At 41.5% G+C, this 22,036-nt stretch overlaps 1 protein-coding gene across 4 annotated transcripts in view; it reads right to left on the reverse strand.

Moving 5' to 3' along the window:
• Nucleotides 1–18,945, reverse strand: part of mfsd11 (major facilitator superfamily domain containing 11) — a 54,393-nt gene extending 35,448 nt beyond the window's left edge. For 2 of the 4 annotated variants that reach the window (XM_060901437.1, XM_060901439.1), the window contains exon 1: nt 18,753–18,945. The gene's annotated coding sequence lies outside the window, so the exon portion shown is untranslated. Of the gene's footprint in view, nt 1–17,025; nt 17,492–18,752 lie in introns of those variants that run through there. The other 2 variants (XM_060901438.1, XM_060901440.1) reach the window with 1 other exon arrangement.
• Between the last annotated feature and the right edge of the window lie 3,091 nt (nt 18,946–22,036).

The following is a 22,036-nucleotide window of genomic DNA, read 5'->3' on the forward strand; positions in this document are numbered from 1 at the left end:
GTGTTAAATTTATTACTGAAAATCTGGCAGAATGTTCTATTAAAGAAAAGATAGTCTTTCTGCGTGCTGTGAAGTGGTTTGAAAAAATGAAATCGGAATCTGACAAAAATCAGTATCGGCAGGTCACACTCCATGGAAAATTCGGAAAATCGGCCCAAAAAATTGCAATCGGTGCCTCTCTATTCATTAGGCATGGACTGGAGATCATGTGTGCCAAGTTTCGTGATGATCGGACAAAACATGCAGCCAGGGTCACTCTACCTTCACTTTGGACAAAATTCAAAATGGCGGAAAATCTAATTAGGCAGAAAATGACATCACAGGGTATGTTGGAATCGTCTAGCTCCAAGGATTCCAACGGTACCAGACTTATGAAACTCGGACATACGGATCAAAAGTTACGTACATGAACGCATGTAAGATTTTGATCAGTTGGTGGCGCTAGAGCGTGAGACACACCAACATGAAACTTGATGAAATCAGTCAGGGTCCACTCCTATCAGTGTACCACGTTTCATGACTTTACACCTTATGGTTTGGCCTCCCAAAGGGAAAATCTGTTTTTTGCGTCAAGCGCCCATTCATTTCAATGGGGAAAATTTTTTTCATAAAATGTGAATTACAGGAGAACGACAAGGCGTATCGAAAAGCTGTATACAAGCACACATCTGCACTACAGGCCGGGCAAGCAAGTGGAACGGCGTCTTTAACTCGAATGGCCCGGGAGGAGTAGCGGCTCAAAAAAGTGGGTGGAAAAGAATAAAAAGAAAATTTAATAATAACTAGAATGCATTTCCGGAGAAAATGCGAAAAAGTGTGCTTGCTCAGGTGCGCCACCATGGCAACCCGGCAAGAGAGGCAACCGCATGCCCAGATGTCAAGTTGTGTGTCAACACACGAAAGTCTGGCAAAAACACAACGTGGATTCTCATACGGAGATGAAAAGCTGGCAAGGTTCTTTACAGGGACATCCCACAGCATCACTAACGAAGATTTAGATGTAATTCTAAATCCGTAAATAGAGATGACCCAAAACATGTTTTCGCTCATTGTGGCGCCCCCTAGTGGCCAAATGACACCAAATCTGATGAGGGTACATGAACTGGTGCCAAAAGTCATGTCAACAAATTTGGTCGTGATGCGTCAAAGCGTTTGAGATACAAGCCAAAATACGCTTTTGCTAATTGTGACGCCCCCTAGTGGCCAAATGACACCATATTTGATGAGGGTACTTCGGATGGTGTCCAAAGTAATGCCACCAAATATGGTCCTGACAAGTCAGAGCGTTTCCGAGATATGAGCTCACTTCCTGTGTGGTGGCTCCGCCATCGATTTTGATTGGCTGCCACGGGCGAACGCCGCGACGTATGAGAGCCAAACGAATATCATTCATCAAGCATGGACTGGAGATCATGTGTGCCAGGTTTCGTGACGATTGGACAAAACACCTTCACTTTGGACAAAATTCAAAGTGCCGGAAAATCTAATCGGGTGGAAAATGATGCCATAGGGTGCGTTGGAATCGTCTAGCTCCAAGGATTCCAACGGTACCAGACTTATAAAAATCGGACATACGGATCAAAAGTTACGTGCATGAATGCATGCAAGACTTTGATCAGTTGGTGGCGCTAGAGCGTGAGACACACCAACATGAAACTTGATGAAATCAATCAGGGTCCACTCCTCTGTCAATGTGCCACGTTTCATGACTGCACACCTTACGGTTTGGCCTCCCGAAGGAAAAATCTGTTTTTTGCGTCGAGCGCCCATTCATTTCAATGGGGAAATTTTTTTTCGTAAAACGCGAATTACGGGAGAACGACAAGGCATATAGAAAAGCTGTATACAAGCACACATCTGCGCTACAGGCCGGACAAGTGAGAAGTGGAACGGCATTTCCAACTCGAATGCCCTGGGAGGAGTAGCGGCTCAAAAAAGTGGGTGGAAAAGAATTTTAAAAAGATTAATAATAATAATAATAATAATAATAATAATAATAACAACTAGAATGCATTTCTGGAGAAAATGCGAAAGTGTGCTTGCTCAGGTGTGCCGCCTGACACCAAATTTGATGAGGGTACACGAACTGGTGCCGAAAGGCAATATTTTAACAACATAACACGCAAAACCCTGCATTCTCATACTTTTCACTTAAACAAGTTATAACTTTTAAGCCTTTCTTTCATGTACATTAATGATTAACATGTCAAAAATATCAAATTTAATTCCCCGAGTGGGCGGCACGGTGGTGTAGTGGTTAGCGCTGTCGCCTCACAGCAAGAAGGTCCGGGTTCGAGCCCCGTGGTCGGCGAGGGCCTTTCTGTGTGGAGTTTGCATGTTCTCCCCGTGTCCGCGTGGGTTTCCTCCGGGTGCTCTGGTTTCCCCCCACAGTCCCAAGACATGCAGGTTAGGTTAACTGGTGACTCTAAATTGACCGTAGGTGTGAATGTGAATGGTTGTCTGTGTCTGTGTGTCAGCCCTGTGATGACCTGGCAACTTGTCCAGGGTGTACCCCGCCTTTCGCCCGTAGTCAGCTGGGATAGGCTCCAGCTTGCCTGCGACCCTGTAGAACAGGATAAAGCGGCTAGAGATAATGAGATGAGATGAATTCCCCTAGTTAATGAGTAATTTTCAGGAGTGCATTTAGAAAATGCGGCGATTTTCCTGGCAACACGGTTAATTACTTTGAATAAAAAAAAAAAATAAAAAAAAAAAGACAGTTGAAGGTAAACTCAGCAAAATCCCAAAACAGTACTGTTAAAAAGTAAAAGTCTGTTAGAGTTTCTAAAGCTTTCAGGTTTCAATGTTGGGGACACTGATAAATGAGGCTCAATCTTTTAGTAGAGCTGTGCATTTGCATAAGCTAAAGTGAACTAAAAATTTCCAATTCATATTTATGCGAGTTGAAGCCAATTGTTTACATTAATTCGTATTGTCCAAATTTAAACACACCAATGAATACCAAATTTCTCATATAAATCAGGGGCGTAGGGTGTGTGTGTCACACACTGTCAGCCTAAGTACAACAAAAAATAATTACCATTGCTAGTTTTAGGCAGCTTAGAAGCTCTGCTAGTTTTAGGCAGTTTAGGCAGCTCTTCCATTATTGCTGTTTCTTCCACGTTTTCTTGATGTTGTGTTCTAGAAACGGCACTAAAACTTAGCTTCAAAACCACAAAAATGCAACTTTGATTGGGGGGGGGGGGGGGGGATTTATATATTATATAAAAAATTGCTTTCTTCATGTCAAAAGGAGGAGGAAAGTTTCGCTTGTTTTGACATGGCGAATTATTAACAGATATACTTGTAATTCGCAAGACTGCAGCTACACTGGCAGCTTGAACATGCGTTCTAGTGCGATTGTGTTGCGCTTGCGCAGAACGGTGCCAGTCCTGCACGCCTTAGCACATGCACCTGAAGGCGCGCACCTAACGAGCTCCGGTGTTCTGATAAACTGTCCTACACGTCAGTGCATCCTACAAAGCCCCACTGCGCATGCGCAGAGCACAAAACGTCATTTCTTAGCATTTGAACAGATTTTTGTCCTACATCAGCTGTGCTATAAACGGTGCAGATTAACGGCGTGCATTCAATCTTTACTACTTAATCTAACATAATGCTGATTTCTAACCATTGCGTGAGTCTTGCAATACATCTGAAATATCTCCCCTTCACGATCTTCCACCAAAGCGCTTCAACTTCTGACCTATCTGATCAAACGTAAAGATAACAAGTTATATTACTTCATTTATTTGAGGCAACGAGTTTCCACCTTTTTTTCCAAGTAAGCTTAACTTATTCTTTTTTTACAGTGAGTGTAGTATATTCTGGTGGGGTCATTTGAATTGTCAAAACTTCCTACATTCATATGTTAATGTAAAGGCATATTCTGATGGTCATTGAGTTGTCAGAAAGTCCTGCATTCATTAAAGTAAAAGAATATTCTGACGAGGTCGTTTGAACTGTCAGAACGTCCTACACTTCTATTTTAATGTAGAAGCATATGTCAGAACACCCTACATTCATATATTGTAAAAACATATTCCGATGGTCATTTGAATAGTCAGAATGTCCTACTTACTGTAGAAGCATATTCTGACGTGGTCATACGAGTTGTCAGAACGTCCTGCGGCGTCATTTGAATTGTACGGAAGCCGAGAGAGGCCCTTCATATAATCCTTTTTTTTTTTTAATTCACCTTGTTATCCCAAGATAACGACATAATTAATTCAGGATCTCGAGAAAACACCACAACTAATTCGAGATCTCGAGAAAACAAAACCGTTATTCCGTGATCTCGATAAAACAAAATTTTTTCATGATCTCGAGTAAACAGCTGAGAAATGGTTCATTCAGGTATGCCAAGAAACTTGTGATATGCTGACTTTGGGGCTATTTCTCATTCTGTATAGACGCAACTTTGGTCATTAGCATGTCTGGAATAATCGATCACCGAATAAGGCAATATTTTGATCAGGGGTTGACACAGGGAGAGATTGCATTAAGTCTTTTAATAAGGGATAATTTCAAAATTAGTCCGCGGCACCTCCGCAGAAGACTGCCCCCCCTCGAGGCATCGTAAAAAGCCATTTCTGCTCTGTTACATGTCCGCCAATTTCTAAGTCTTCGTTGTCTGACCCACAAGGGGGCGCAGCTCTGCTAGAAATCTCAGCTGTTTTTTCGAGATCACGGAATAATTGTTTTGTTTTCTCGAGATCTCGAATTAGTTGTGTTGTTTTCTCGACATCCTGAATTAATTATGTCGTTATCTCGGGATAACGGTTTTGTTTTCTTGAGATCTCGAATTAGTTGTGTTGTTTTCTCGAGATCCTGAATTAATTATGTCGTTATCTCGGGATTACAAGGTGAATAAAAAAAAAAGATTATATGAAGGGCCTCTCATGGCTTCCGTAGAATTGTAAGAACGTCCTACACTCATTTTAATGTAGAAGCATATTCTGAAGGGGTCTTTTGAATTGTCAGAACATCCTACATTCATTTATTAATGTAGAAGCATATTCTGATGGGGTCATATAAGTTATGAGAACGTCCTGCGGCGTCATTTGAATTGTAATAACGTCCTACACTCATTTTAATAGAGCAAATGGTACTTGTGAATAGTGACAAAAAAAAAAAACCCTATTAATTCTACATATTCTGACAGGGTCAATTGAAGAGTCAGACGCTACGTTCACACTGCAAGGCTTAATGCTCAATTCTGATTTTTTTTGTGAAATCCGATTTTTTTGTGAGGTCGTTCACATTAACAAATATAAGCGACTTGTATGTGATCCTCAGTATGAACGAAAAGCGACCTAAAAGTGTTCCGCATGCGCATTGCAGGATACGACGACGTCACACGCAGTGAGCATGGCCAGTGTTTATGGAAGTAAAACCGCCCGGTTGCGGTATGACCCATCCAATCTAGCTTGAATAGCTGCATCCCCCCAAATGGAAATCAGCTCCCTAACCTCTGCGTCCTTCCATTGAGAAGATTCAGAACCTTCACAGCCCGAAGCGTCCCTCGCATTGATGTCATGCGCAGGGGCGCAGATACGTTTTTTGAACTGGGGGGGACAAAGCTGCCAGCAAACCAACCCCAACCCCGATATGCCTGTCAAACTTCTTGTGGGTTACCATAGCAACCAAGCTCGAGCTCGCAACCTGTGCAGTCTGCGCAGCTCAACCAACCGAATATCAGTCTTTGTTTTGTTTTATGTGAGTTGTTGCAACTATGTATACACTGCTGTGTACCTCAATAAACCGAATGGTAATTAGTCTTTTGATTTTTCCTGAGGTTTGCCTTATGCAAAGAAAGACAGCATAGACGTTTTTTCCTCCCTATAAGTGGGGGGGACCGAACGAGGTGAATTGAAATCTGGGTGGGACGAATCCCCCCCGTCCCCCCTCTATCTGCGCCTGTGATTATGCGCCATGTTGTTGTAACTTTTTTTGAGAGACCCGCCGCCTACTTCAGCGCAGAATAGTGACGTTTGTGGCTTGTTGATGACGTGTAAGTCGGATGAATGCGACCTGGCGGTTCAGACTGAAGTCGCATATGAAAAGAGCGGATAGGAATCGGAATTAGGACCACATATCCAAACGTCCTGGGTCGGATTTGAAAAAATCGGATCTGTGTCGTTCATATTGTCAATAAAAGATCGGATACAGGTCACATATGGGCGAAAAGATCGGATTTGAGTCACTTCAGCCTGCAGTGTGAACGTAGCCAGAGCGTCCTAGATTCATATGAATGTAAAAGCATATTCTGACGGAGTCGTTTGAATTGTCAGAACGTCCTACATTCATATGAATTCTGACAGGGTTGGTGGACGTTGTATCAATGTAGAAGCATGTTCTTTGCAGAGGGAAAAACCAAGAACTATGACTAAAAGTTAAAGTTGAATCACACTGTAGGATTTCCTGCAATGTAGGACTGCTCGACAGACATGTCTGACATCCCCTACTACCGTAGGACGCTTCACGGATGTAGGACCGTTTATCAGAACACCGGCACGCGCGCCGTTAACAAAGAACACCTGTCTTTAATCAATGAACTATGTTTGGGCTATTTAAGGACTGCGCCCATGCAAGGACAATGCGAAGTATTACGCTGCATCTAGGAACACGAAAAATCAGAAAAATAAATTTTTCCATTCGGAAAACCGGAGATTTTCAAGAGTTTTGTCAAATATCCGGATTTCCAGGTATTTCGTCATTAGCAGAAAAAATCCGGAGGAACTTTCATGAAAATCTAAAAATCCGGAATTCTGGGAAAATCCGGAACATTTTCATGACTAAAACTTATTGAACCTTCCTTACCAACTTGCATTGTAAATGCTGTTCCTGCTACTTTCAGGTCATCCTACAATGTTTAAGTAACTGCTGTCTGAGAACACACTGAAATCTTCCACTGTGCACTTGTCCAAGGATGATTCCACCAGCATATTATCAAACCAATTGTACGGAAAGAATCTTTGAGATGGCTCTACAGCTTTCTCCATTCAAGTGTTAACAATGTTGTCCCTAGGAACTTTAAAAAGCTTCCATGATTGCTGCTTGTTGCATGAAATCTTCCCCTTCACCATCAACATCTTATGATGACATAAAGGGCACTTTGCACAAGAATCCTTTTCACAGCATTTACCTAAACATTGACATTTTTTTTACCCTTCTCTCTCTCTCTCACACACACACACACACACACCCCCCACTTTAAAAGGAACGTGATGCCAAAAACATGTACGAGCTGAAGTCCGCCATCAAAGCAATCTGGGCTTCAATAACACCTCAGCAGTGCCACAGGCTGATCGCCTCTATGCCGCACCACATTGATGCGGTAATTCATGGTAAAGGAGCCCTAATCAAGTACAGAGTAGATACATGAACATACTTTTCAGAAGTTGTACCCCCACAAAAAGCAAACCAACAAAAGTGGACCCCAAGGCCAACTGCTTGTCATGTGAGGAAATTTGATGGACATTTCTGTACTGTAAATTCTTTTTTGATTGATCTCAGGAAATATTCTAATAATGTGAGATACTGGATTTCTGATTTTCGTGAGGTATAAGTCATCATACTAAAAAAACCCTTGAAATTTCATTTTACGTATAATGAACATAGAATATGAAAGTTTAACTTTTTGAATTAAACTACAAAAAAGCCTTTACACAATATTCTAATCGTTCAAGATGCAACCATATATTTAAAAATTACTGTAGTTGTAAAGGTACTGTAAGGTTCCTGTTGTATACTGTAAGTTTAAAATAAAACATCCACTACATTTGACTGATGCTTTTATCCAACATGACTTACAACAGAGTAGCTGAAAGTTGGGGTCTTGCTCATGGACCATGATAACTTGGTAGTGCTGGGATTTGAACTCAACATTCAGAGCTGCAGCTCACAGGCTTAAAGTGCATATCCTATACCAATTTCGTTTTTAACATGAAAGTATGTCCCTTTACACACTCATCCAGAAGGGTAATTTTGCACAAGGCCATCTGTCTACAGCAGAAAAAAGATAAAATAACAAAATGCGTCTGGAAAAATCCCAAGGGAGTCTGGAGTCAGATTCGTGACGTCACCTGAGGAACCGCCAGCAGGCTGAGAGAGCTTGCACGGTTTCAGTGCACAGCCTGTGTAGACCAAGTTTAGCAGCTAGCGATTTTGCATTGAAATATGGAAGTCACCTTTGGCTTCAGCTTCTAAACCCATGGATTCATACATCAATGCTCATCTATCTATTGTTACATAAATCATTTTTTTCTAATTACTATTATGTATTTATATATTTCTTAATTTAGAAGAAGAGTACTGGCTACTGTAGGAGAAATTTTTCATAAGCTACACACATGGAATCGGCTAAGCAGGGTTGTATATACATTTAATGTGTTTGACAGGTCCCAAGATCTCAAGCCCTGACATGCATATCCCTTGATGCATGTGAAGTAAAATGTAAAGAAAATGTGACCTTGGGCACTGTGTGAGACGGCTGCCTCTCCAGTAGCTCTGTAGTTTTTAGCTCTTTAAACCTCTTTTTTCCACCTTTTTTACTTTTCTGCTCTTCTTACAAAGACAGTGTGTTTTTCTTCATATCCCATGGATATTTTTAACTAACACAACCAGGAGCCAGTTTTCTCGCTTATTCAAGAGAGGAGCTGCTGGCCCTGAAAACAATGGGATGAGCCGGGATACAACACCTGATCCCAGCCGAGCTGAGGAAGAAACCCAGGGGCTGCAAAGCCGGGGCCAAGCTAAAGGCTAGCGGACAACCGGCCGCGCTACAAACCATCCATTCTCTCTATTATCATGGGGAATGTGAACTTGCTGCCGAATAAGGTTGACGAGCTATCCGCACTGAACAACCAGTGGATTTACCGGGAAAGCAGCTTATTTATTTTTATGGAGACATGGCTAACACACCTTGTACCAGATGCTAACGTGGACCTGCGGGGATTCACTGCTGTGAAAGCCGACAGACACACTAAAGCATGCGGGAAAGGCAAAGGTGGGGGACTCATCATTTACGTGAACATCCGCTGGTGTAACCCAGGACATTTCTCTGTAAAGACAGTCTTATGTTGCCCGGTGTCACAGTCTGATCGTGCGCTGGTATAAGTTTACCATGCGCATGCGCAGACCGATTTTTTTTTTTTCTCCCGGTCAACTTCCGGAAAGTCTAACTTTACCATTTCTTGCTGCGATTTTGTACCGAGCATTTCAACACATTTGTGGACTAATAGAACGCGAATTGTGACTACAATTGTGAGATTTGATTATCAGTAGACAAGCTGTTGAATATGGATGAGGAAACAATTTCCCAGTCACAAAATGATCAGCAAAACACACAGTCCAAAGAGGCACGAGACCAGCGATTCGCCCTTTTCAAAAGAAAGATGACCCAACTTACCTTCTTCCTACAAACTGGAAAGCATTCCAGTGACACTGACAAGAAAGACCACCGAAACATCAGAAATCAGTGAAAATAATTTATTTGTGGATCAAGTATGAACGTAAATCCCATATCATATTGGGCTGGTAAATTCTGACTAGGTCCAATGACAGGAGTCTAATTATACCAGGTTGGTAAATTTGACAGAATAACTATATTATAATCATGATGAGTCTCACTCAAACAAATCAATATTCATCAAGATAAAGTGAAAATTTATTTGTGGATCAAGTATGATCATAAATCTATCATATTAGGCTGGTAAATTCTGACTAGGCCCAATGACAGCAGTCTAATTATACCAAGTTGGTAAATTTGAGTGTGAGACTAAATTATTATAATCATGAGGAGTCTTACTTTATCTTGATGAATATTGATTTGTTTAAGTGTAAATAATTCAAGTATGAACATAAATCTCATATTAGGCTGGTAAATTCAGACTAGGCCCAATTATACCAAGTTGGTAAATTTATACTGTGGTAAGGTTAGACCGTGGTTGCTGCAGTTTAAATTTACCTGGTAAATTCAGACTGGTGATAAATTCAGACCGTGACACCGGATTTGGAGCTGCTAGCATCACTACCTGTGTTTACATCCCTCCGAGAGCAGACGCAGCCGCTGCATGTGAGGGGATTCACTCTGTCACAGCAAGGCTGCAGACACAGCACCCTGAGGCATTTATCATCATTTCTGGGGACTTTAAACATGCTACTTTGGACTTTACTTTGGCTGCTTTTTACCAGGCTGTGGACTGTATCTTTTTAATTTCCCTGAGGGAACCCTCCCAAAGGGATCAATAAAGTTCTATCTAATCTAAGTAAGTGTATTATCGCCCAGCACTTTCGTGCTGTTTACTTTTGTGTGTGTCAATAAATAACATTATCTGTGTACCACACAAACACAGGAACACCCAATTTAGAGCATAGTCTCCATTTCTTACCCTGGCAACAGTCAACTTGTGAATCGCCGATTTTCTTGGTCTTTTTCTCGGCTCTGCTTTGGGCCTTGGCTTCCGGGTGCCTCGCACGAAGCACTCCCATTTCTCTCTCATTGTCTGGTCTTTTGGAAAACGATGAGTACTAATCCCATCCCATCAAGATTGGTGTTGCTACACCCTCCTACGATACATCTGTTAACCAGTTTAATAATTATGTGATAGCGTTGAAGAAATCTGCAGAAAATCACCAGGTCGTTTTCTCAAACAAACCAGCGCTGACACAGGATTCAGAAAGAGGCGTCCTGCATGTGACGTCACGAAAATCAATGTTTGCCAGGAAATCCAAATGCCAAGTTTTTTCAGAGACAGACGAACTCGCCTCAAATAATAATAATAAATTTTATTTATAAGCGCCTTTCAAGGTACCTAAGGACACTGAACAGTAAAAAACAAACAAAAAGCAAAACAATAAAACAATAAAATAAGAAATCAATAATAATAACAACGTTATTAAAAATCAAAGAGAAAAGGCCAAGATAAAGAGATGTGTTTTTAGCTGTTTTTTGAAAGAGGACAGTGTTGAGCATTGGCGCAACGCTAGTGGCAGGGCATTCCACAGCTTGGGGCAATTTACACTGAAAGCCCTGTCACCCATAGAGCAGAGCCAAGAGTAAGGGACTGCTAATAGGTGGACATCTGTGGAGCGAAGATTTAAAGGTAACCGATATGGAGTTAGGAAATTTGATAAATAGGGAGGGACCAGGTTATGTAGGGATTTGTAAACAAGCAAGATAATTTTGTACTGAATACGGTATTTAACTGGGAGCCAGTGCAGGCTGTATAGAATAGGAGTGATATGATCCCAGGGCCTGGTGTGAGTGAGTACCCTAGCAGCTGAGTTTGACATATTGCAGCCTATTTAGTCGCTTGGCTGGGATGCCATCGAGCAGGGCATTGCAGTAGTCCAGTCTTGAGGTGACAAAAGCATGTATAAGCATTTCAGCTGCAGATGAAGTCAAGGAGGGATGGAGTTTGGAGAGACTTCAGGTGAAAAAAAAGCCGTTTTAGTGATACTTTTAATGTGTGAGTCAAAAGAGAGAGTAGAGTCCAGAATAACACCCAAATTTCTTACTTCAACAGTAGTGGAGGTGAAATAACCAGGAATAGATAGCTGTGAGTGCTCCAGTTTTTTCAAGATAGAAGGGGTGGAAATGAGGATGGCTTCTGTTTTATCTTGATTTAATTTAAAGAAAAGTTCTGCACCATCCAGTTGTTAACTGCATTTAGACAGTTGACAAGATTGGACGGAGGGAGTGGGTAAGAGGGTCTGGTTTGAATATAAATTTGGGTGTCATCTGCATAACAGTGAAAGTTAAGCCCATAATGCTGTATTATGTGGCCAAGAGGAAGGATGTATATTACAAATAATAAGGGTCCCAAGACAGAGCCCTGAGGGACACCATGAAGGAAGGGTGATTTAGGGGATCTAAAGTCTCCAATTGACACAAACTGTTCTCTCATGGTAAGATAAGATTTGAACCAGGCTAAAGAAGAACCAGTGATGCCAAGCAGAGTTTTTAAGCGGCTAAATAAAAGATTGTGACATACAGTGTCAAAAGCTGCTGTAAGGTCGAGGAGAACAAGTATACTGACATGGCCAGTGTCAGCAGCTAACAGCAAATCATTGACAACCTTGACCAGGGCGGTCTCGGTGCTGTGCATGGCCCTAAACCCAGACTGAAACTTCTCCCAAAGATTGAGTTAAATGCTCTTGGAGCTGATTGGCAACAATACGCTCTATTATTACTAGTGTTTCTGTACTCACGGATAATAATGAATGAACCGATCAGCCGATTTCGAATAGTTTCAATACATTTTAAATTGAGCACATTTTTCTTTATTATTGTTATACTGAAAAACTTTGACTTGTAGTTTGCGTTTTTTTTTTGAGGGGGAAAAAACAAAGAAGAAGCTGTGACGGGCTCCTATCAGGCCAAGTGCGGTCACTCGCCGGCCACTTTCAGGCATCTTTTTTGGATTAGTGAGACCAGACCCTCTGAACATGAATGGGAAGATATCAATACTGGACTCTGTGAAAACTAACGGTCGCGAAGAGCATATGATTGAAATCACCATGAAAAGATGATTATACTTGAGTGTTAGGTTGGTTCTCATGACTCAGAAAAAGCTTTAAAATCCACTTCTCTCGTGGATTATTTTGACACTGCGCAGGCGCAGTACTTCTATAACGGCAGGAGAGGGACAGCGGAGCACGAAGCTGCAAGATGATTGGAAAGCTGTTGGTTCAGATCGACATATGATTGGTTGTTGGCAGCGGAACAGGCGGGATATTTGCAGACCCGTACTGCCGTCAGAGACGGTTGATTAGAATGTTTGCTGCCGTTACGAACTGTCCCCATTCATTTCTATGGACGATTTCTTCAGTGACCTGTCTCCTATGAAAAAAAGTCTCTGCTCTGGGTTCCAGCAGGGCGGGCCCACATGAGTCTCAGGGCGGGCACGGCCCCCTAAGGCCCGCCCATGGCGACGGGCCTGGTCATGTGTATGGTGTGGCTTTTTTTTGGTAATGCCATGAGTCCCACTAAGCAGCATGCATAGTAAGTGCACACAATGTTCATTGTTAAAAATGACTGGCCTCAGCCTGTGGTCTTAGTACTGTAGGAGTAAATATGTTGGTGTGTGACATTTACTATTAATCTGGCTGAGCAGAGGTGTGTGTGTGTGTGTGTGTGTGTGTGTGTGTGTGTGTGTGTGTGTGTGTGTGAGAGAGAGAGAGGAAGGGATGGGTGATGTTCGTGTGCCCATGTGTATGATGTGGCTCTTTGCGGTAATACAGTAAAAAATGTGGCTCTTGGTCTCCAACTGGTTGGCCACCCCTGCTCTAGGACTTTTGCAATGAAGGGAAGATTGGAAATGGGGCGATAATTTTTAAAATCATCAATAGCTGCTCCAGGTTTTTTCAAGACAGGAGTGATAGCTGCTGTTTTGAGAGCCTGAGGGACTAATCCAGTTGAAAGGGACGAGTTTATTATCTTAACCAGCAGGGGACAGAGAACTGGCAGGCAAATCTTGACCAAAGAGGTGGGCATAGGGTCGAGGAGGCAGGTGGTAGGCCTGGATTTAGATACTAAGCCAAAGACATACTGCTCATCAACTAATGAGAAAGCAGAGAAAGATCCAACTGGTGGTGGACAGGAAAAGGGGACATTAGAGCAGTGGCGGCTGGTAGTCTTTCAAACGGGAGGCTGGTCGGTTATGATATTTCCAGATTTTAAATGAAAAAACATAAATTTTGCCCATACTCTTGCCTCTGATCTGGCTGATTGTTGGCAGGGTCACAAACTGTGAAATAACAGGTTCTTTTGGCCCATTATCCTACTGTCCAATATACATGATGGTGGTGTTGGGGGGGTATATTTTAACATTTTATATTTTAAAATTGTGGCATGTTGTTTAAAAATTGATCATTATTGAAAGCAGCTCTTTGTCAGGAACCTCAGCAGTAACAGCAGAGTGTTCTGGAATAGGCACAAGCACTGACCTTGGGGAGCCAAGCATAGAGCTGGGTGCCACACATTTCATTCAATGACACTTTCCCTATATTTTACTTATTTTGACTGAGAAATGTTTTATTGACAATTTTGATAGCCCTTCACTTTTAATCCAGGTCTGTAGAAATGTTCTTGGCTGTGTTTTTGTTTAAAAATGTTTTCCAAATTGTAGCTGTGTTTAATTCATATCCAGAGAAATATATATTCCAATACAATATACTCAGCATAAACATTTTAAATAGATTCTATATTTTTGGTCCATCCATGACATATTACTAAAGTAGCCTATTTACTGTTGTTGATGTGGGTCACTTGCTGTTAGCCAATTCACTTTCTCATACCAGGAGAGCTGAAAGGAACAAGTATTATTCCCTACCTTTTTCACCAAGTCAATTTGAGGCGTTGGTCTACCCTGCTCTTTAAATTTTAATTTTTTCCTCGAAAGGAAGACTGGCAAATGGCTTCGCCAAAATTAAATCAGCAATGCTTGGCATCCATGCGCAGCTTTCTTGCTAGCTGACTAGCCCCCTCAAGTTCAAGTTCAGTCACTCAAATAAACGAAATTTCTGGAACTAAGATAGCAAACTTGACAACACTATATTTACACTTTATTTACAATGAAAATATATACAAACTAAAAAAAGCTGGTAGAAACCGTATGTAATGAATGAAATCGAAATGTAAGCCGATCTCTTACAATACACCACGCCACTTGCGAATCCGCATGGGACTGAACTGAAATTCACCGCTGCCTGTCTATATTTGAAACGAGCGGTCAATCAAAGAAAATATCTGGCCGCTTTCACCAATCACCAGTCTCCTCGCGGAAAGCTTTGCCATGTCCCTCCCACTGTGAGGCTGGGAGTCCGTGGGGCGGGCGTTTTCGCAGTATTTGTCCAATAACCGTCTTACATTTTGATATTGAAAAGCACATAGCTCCCAAATGCCATTGAAGTCCACTGAGGCTGGGCTGCATCGCGCTGTCACGAGTGGGGAAAAAACTCACGCACACATTAGGCGAACTGGGGAAAGTTATAACGGAATGATTTCGCACTGTAGTTGGGTTGAGCACATATATTTCTATGATTCTGGATCTGAAATAGCAATGTTATAAGGTTGGCTAGAACATAAGCCTAGCGCAATTCATCCTACACGATGTTCGTCATTTTTAGAGGAGGCTGAGCCTCCCTCGTTGTCTTAGAGCAATCGCCCGTGCATTAGAGGGAGTGATGGAAGCGGATTTGATCTGCTTGTATATAGAGTTGATTTTATTTTGGAAAAATTCAAGAAATTTACAACAAAGATCAGTGGAAGGAGTAAGAGGAAAGTTTTTAGCAGGCAAAAGAAGTTTGTTTACAGTAGAAAAAAAGCGCTCTAGGGTTTCCTTGGCCTCTGGAAATTATGGTGGTGTAATAGCTGGTCTTGGCATCAATTAGAGACTCTTTGTAGGTAGAGACATGGTTACTGTATGCTAGTGCATGAACTGTCAGGCCAGTTTTACGACTAAGTCTCTCCAGCTGCCGACCAGCAGCCTTCATTTTACGAAGCTCAGGTGTAAACCACGGAGCAGAGTGAGAGAGACAGTACGCGTCTTCAGGGGGGCAAGGTGATTGAGAGAGTCAGCAAGGTGAGAGTTATAGAGCATGACTAACTCCTCAGGGGATGAGTTTAATGATTTAGTGGTCAGAATAGGACGTAGTGTGTCAAATAAATCAGCTGTAACTATGTTTTTTGTGTTCCTGTATGTGATGGTGCGAAATTCACACCTACAATAGAGGCGCTCAGGGACAGCAATATTAAAAGAAATAGCCATGTGATCAGAAACACAGAAATCTCTGGAATATAAATTTGATGGTGTGATGCCAGAGGTACAAACAAGATCTAAGATATGGCCCTTTGAGTGGGTGGGAAAATCTACATGCTGGGTAAAATCAAAACAATCAAGGATAGCCACAAAGTTTTTAGCAAAATCACAGTTATCGGAGTCAACATGAATGTTCAAATCACCAAGCGCCAGTATAGATGGACACAGAGCACTGACAGATGAAAGCAGCTCAGACAATTCATTAATAAAAACAGAGGAAACTCTGGGAGGCCGGTAAATGAGCAAAAGCAGTAAAGGTAGGCCACCAGTAAACTTCAGAGCAAGACATTCAAATGATGAAAAATCCTGCAAGGGCATAGATACAATCCTATAACTGGAGCGATAGATCACAGCAAGACCACCCCCCCAGTTAAACGTGGCTTCTCCATATATCCTACATGAGTAGCTTCATTTAAGGCCAGAAAATCATTTGGTACTTGCCAAGTTTCAGTTAAACATAATATAGCTATGCCAACATCAGTGATCAAGTCATTAATGTAGGGTGCTTTTTTATTGAGATATCACACATTTAATAAAGCAAACTGCGCATTTCTTGAGGAAGGGCAATTCTGCGAAGTTTTAACGAAATTTATGGGACACAAGTTCGTAAAGTCAACAGAGCGCCTCTCAACAACAGTCCGCTTGATGTTATGATTCCAGCTCCAAAACGAATCAACGTTGTTTAGATGTTGGTGGCGAGCAAACGTCCATCCAGAGCCCGTGTGTGTGTGTATATATATATATATATATATATATATATATATATATATATATATATATATATATATATAGGCCGATGCAGGAACCCAAGATGTTTGTGCGCAAGCAGGGTGTCAGGGAACTTATATGTTTTATTCCCCAAATAGTGGAGATAGGCAGACGAATATTTAAGCACCATGGAGAAGTCCCAGGAAAGCCGATGCGAAAGTTTTGGCTCACTGTAAAGCCAGTGTAGGTGGCTTAGATCAAAAACAAGGAGCCAGAGTAGAATCACTGTTGCACGCACCATCCAAGCAAGCAAATGTAGGCTACATACAGAGCAGCTAGCCAGACACCTGTGCCCTTAACACGTTAGCCGATACTCCATTTGACACTCCAGAGGGCAGGCAACAGAAATAGCCAGCCCTATGGAGAGCAGTAGTTCATTCTAACAAAAAAAAAAAACCTTCCCCTCATAGCAAGCAAGTAAGAGACTTACCCAAAAGAACAGGTACCGTAAGGCGGACACACCTAAGAGGGCTCGCGCAAGGTAATACAGGGTAGTCAGCATTAGTAGTAGCCTAGTCCATCAGTTTGGCCAACAGTTCAGTAAACTCCTGTTTTAAAGTCCGGACAGGTAGATAAGATGAATCCCCAGTCAGTACACAGTCTATATCCTGATTTCAGCAGTAGCAGATGGCTTATCTTAGGATGTCAAGAGCAAACAGGTTTCCGAGGGCGTTGGAAATCTGACACAGGTAGTCCTGGAATCCGCTCAACAGGTAATGTTACTGTTTAGGCAAGTATTTGCAGATGACATTCAAGGAAGCGCGAGATAAGAAACCCATCTCCAAAGAAGATTAGGGAAAATAAACACACACAGCGTGAAAGTAAAATGCTAAAAATAATAATCAAACAAATGCGGGACTGAGGAGTACCGGCAGCCAAATGCGCCAGCGTTCACTCAAAACCGGAAACAAATGGCTTGATTTCAACGGAATTTTTCTGGTATTGCACAAGGTAAAAAAATAAAATTGCACAAAATGCAAAATGTGACAGATATTTGACCCAAGTTTAATAAAATAGAATTACATTGATCTTGCTCCTGAATTTACCCGTGATATGCACTTTAATCACTGCGCCACCTCTTGCTTTTACCAATTCAACTAGGTTAATGGTCTTGCTCAAATACCATGATAACTGATGCTGAGATTCGCAATTATTTTTACAGTGCATATAAGGTGGAAAATTATGGAGTCCCTAAAGAGGGTTTTTTTTTTTTTAATCTGAAGGTTTCTCTTGTGCATGAGGATAGACTTATAATCCTGAACTCCATAAATATGATGAAGGGTTTCTGGCAGAAGAATGGACGTACAGAAATGTACCGGAAGATATCAAACTCAACTAACAGACGACGCGCGCACTTTTTTTTTAATCCACACATTAGAGGCTCCGTAGAAAATATTTATTTAAAGAAGGAAAATTAATCGTGCATTGCGGTCGCACCGAAATCAAATTAAAAGGCAGCGGCAAAGAAGAAAGTATTCAACCTTGATTAAAAAAATGAAAGATGCAGGTACTTTGTTGATTAATATGGGAACTATTTTAAGTATTATGTTTTTATCACAAACATACATGCATGTATTTGTTATTTTTGAAAACCCACCAGCCGGCTATGGTACGTTTTAATTGTGCGACAGTAATGACGTAAATATCAGCGCGACGGACGACTGTCCGAAAGCGTTTTTTCATTTTACCAATAAGCTCACTATATAGTCCTCGATATAGTAATTCCCTATATAGGGAGTAGTAAACGAGAGAGCGATTTCAGACACAGGGACAGCCAAACACTCTAAAGCTGTTGAAACGTTTTACCATCCATCCATAATTAAAAAAAATTAAAAAAAAACCCCAGCCCCCAATGCTGATTTTAAAAATGACTAAAAAAAAATTAAATAAATAAAGTGGCCAAACACACAGGTGTAGTATAATCCAGATATGAATCACAATAATGCATAATTTGTTTTGGAAAAGTATATTCAACTTCTCTATACCTGATGAAATATTATATTGGCCCGGCCAAACAGCATCTGGTTTTCTAAGTGGACGTTACATAGCCGAAATCATCATAACAGTATGTATGAAATCCTATGCTTTTGGGTATTTAATACTACAAGCGAAAATGACAGTGTACCATTCCCCAGTGTCAGCTAGCAAGCAACTTACCGGTAGTAAGATCCTGTCCTATACTATTATTACTTTCACAGTTTGTCGAGACTCAGAGCCAAGTCGAGTAGACTTCCATGTAAAACGACTTTTACAAAATTAGATGCGGAGACACCTACTAAACCTTAATATTTTGAACAATTTTCACACTGCTAAGTAATCATAGCCGCTTCAACACTTAAATCGTAAAAAAAAAAAAAAATCATGTGAGGAATCAGCTGATGACTTATCGTGAACCGCTTATGGGTAATCGAGTTTTTAAGAGAGAGGGGGGAAAACCGTCTTTCCGGTCCGTGTGAAACAAAGGGCCTTGTGCGACTTGGAGTGACACGTAATTGTAGAAGTTAATCTATTCAGCATAGGTGTGTCGATATATTTCTTTTTCTAAGTGTCTCTTTTGTTAGTAGTTGTTTGTTCTGTCCTGCTACCATTTTAAAGGTTAAAAGTGAGGGCGGGAGATGAGAGCCTTGTCTGCGCGTGCGAACTAACTGTATGGCAAGCCAAGCCAGAGCGGGATAAGAGTATCCTGTTCAGTGACAGTAAAAAAAAAAAAAGAGAGAGAGAGACCGACTGACCGTCGAGTCGCTTCTGCATCTTCAGAAAGTCATGAATATGAAACTGTAGAAATTCTACAGTAGCTGCTTTTAACCAGGAAAACATTGCACAGAATAAAGGACCGATAATACACCTATGGAGATATTGCACCAAAAACCAGACATTTGCAGCTAGAATAGTCATTTACCACATTAGCAATGTATAGAGTGGATTTCTGATTAGTTTAAAGTGATCTTCATTGAAAAGAACAGTGCTTTTCTTTCAAAAATAAGGACATTTCAAAGTGACCTCAAACTTTTGAACACATATATATATATATACACACAAAATGGAATCATTTGCTGACAGCTCAGTCCCCCCCAGTTCAAAAATCCTATCTGCGCCCCTGTCTGTTGCTGCAAATAGTTAGAATACTGCAAGGGTGTTCATGTTTGTGATCCTGCTGCCATTGTATTGGAATGTAGTGTGACAAGTAGTTCAAATAAACACAGTCATAGACTAAGATAGATATTTAGACACGGCCTAAAAGCGGAGCTGCTGATGAGTGTCTGAGTAAAATATTTGCAAGGGCACAAATTCAACCTGAATAAAATAATGTTATAGCATATGAACCATCAAATCGCGTCGTGTAGTGTATTTTGCATCAATATTGCATTGTCTTGTGACAGTGATACCAATAATGAGATATGCAGCGCAGTTACAAATACATATTTGTTCCTTTCTTTGAGACGGCATGATATGCTTCAGAAACAACACCACAACATTTATTATGGTGTGACTCTGCTGGGTGACTGGTGGACAGCAGTGAACCAGTGCTTTCACTTTACGTCATTACTATTTCGCAATGATTGATATCAAACTTGATATCGATCAGAACTGTAGAAAAAAACAGTTACATCCATGTGCGTTGGACTGTTCCTGATTAGTGCACAATCACAGCGGATACATATAAGGAGTCTTAGGCCCAATCCCAATTCTAATTCTACCCCTACCCCTCCCCCTTCCCCTCCCCCTTCCCCTTGAAACTGAGCTACAAGGGATAGGGCTTGAAATTCAACCCCTACGTATTGGGATAGCCCTTCAACGATCGCATACGTCATCGCGTACCTCCGTCAGCGTTTACGTTAGCAAAACGCGACCAAATGCGTCATTGGCTGCGACCAGCCGCTACAGTCAGAGCCAGAGGCAGAACCAGAAATCTCTGCTGGCAGGGTGTGATTTGTTAACTAACACCACTGAATGGGATATCTTTGGCGCTTCGTGCACCACATCCGACAGAATGAGGTGTCAGAACACTCATGTAAACAATAAAAGCGAGAATAACAGAACAAAACGTACGCAGTCAAGCAACCGAAAACAATACTCACTCCCAAAGCTTTTTAGCAGCAGCTTGGATTTCAGAAATCGCTGCTCATTCTCAGCTTGAAAGCGAATCAAGCGGCGTGTTTCCTCTGGATAACAACTTAAAACACGTAAATAATGGAGAAAATACATTTATGACAATCTTTCGCCGCGGGAACCGCCATCTTTCTGAAATCCGCATGAAATCTCGCTGAAATCCGCATGGCATTGTGGGAAATCACTCAAACCCCTTCGTTCGGAGTCAGCTCCAGGAAAATCTCCGTTTGGAGAGGTACAGAAGCCCTACCCCTTCCCCTACCCCTCCGCGTTAACTGGGATTGGGATACCCCTACCCCTTCACGTGAACGCGCAAAATGGAGGGGAAGGGCCAAGGGGTTGGTCCAAGGGGTGAAATGGGATTCGGCCTAAGTAACACTTCTTCTGGCTGCTCCTGATTAGGGGTCGCCACAGTGGATCTTTCGTCTCCATTGCTCCCTGTCTTCTGCATCCTTCTCTACCACACCTGCCACTTTCATGTCCTCTCTCACCACATCCATGTATCTCCTCTTTGGCCTTTCTCGTTTTCGTTTACCTGGCAGCTCCATCCTCAACATTCTCCTTCCCACATCTCTTCTCAGGATGTGCCCATACCATCTCAGTCTCATCTCTCTTAGCTTAATTCCCAAGCTATCCACATGTGCAGTCCCTCTGATTGTGCTTGTTCCTTATCCTGTCCAACCTTGTCACTCCCGTCGCAAACCTTAACATCCTCAACTCCACCACCTCCAACTTTGCCTCCTGTCTCTTCATTAAGTCTTAGTAACACATAGACTTTGCAAATTATACACTCTGTACCCTGCATCTGACATTACCAACCTTTGAATTGCTTTTCTGGTTTTGAACCTGTTTGTGTTTTTGGACTTTGAGTTTTATGTTCCCTCTACTATCCTGTCTTTGCCTCACTTGACCACTGCCTGTTATTCAACTCTGCCTTTTATCTACATTTTGGATGTTTGCTAGCATGCTTTCAATAAAACTCTTCCTGTAATTACATCCGTGTACAGCTCTTATATGATAGAAACTGTCAACTGTCCAACAAGCGAGTGGACTAATAAAACTGTTTTAGCTAGTTTTATATGAAACTGTCATGAATATTTTACGTAAAATATGTTAGTAAACTCTCACATTATTTTTTAAAAAGCAAATAAAAAAGCACTGGATAAAAACCCATCTATTAAGCTAGATGGGTTTTTATCCAGTGCTTATTTTTTATTTGCTATTTTACTTTGACTTGTAAATAAAGACACAAATTTCATTGTCCAGTCGTCAAGTGCTCATGATCAGGTTCCTTGTGGTGGTACACGTACGGACAGATGTTGCTTGGTTGC

This window comes from Neoarius graeffei, chromosome 20 (genome assembly GCF_027579695.1).
Source record: "Neoarius graeffei isolate fNeoGra1 chromosome 20, fNeoGra1.pri, whole genome shotgun sequence".
NCBI classification, from domain to species: domain Eukaryota; kingdom Metazoa; phylum Chordata; class Actinopteri; order Siluriformes; family Ariidae; genus Neoarius; species Neoarius graeffei.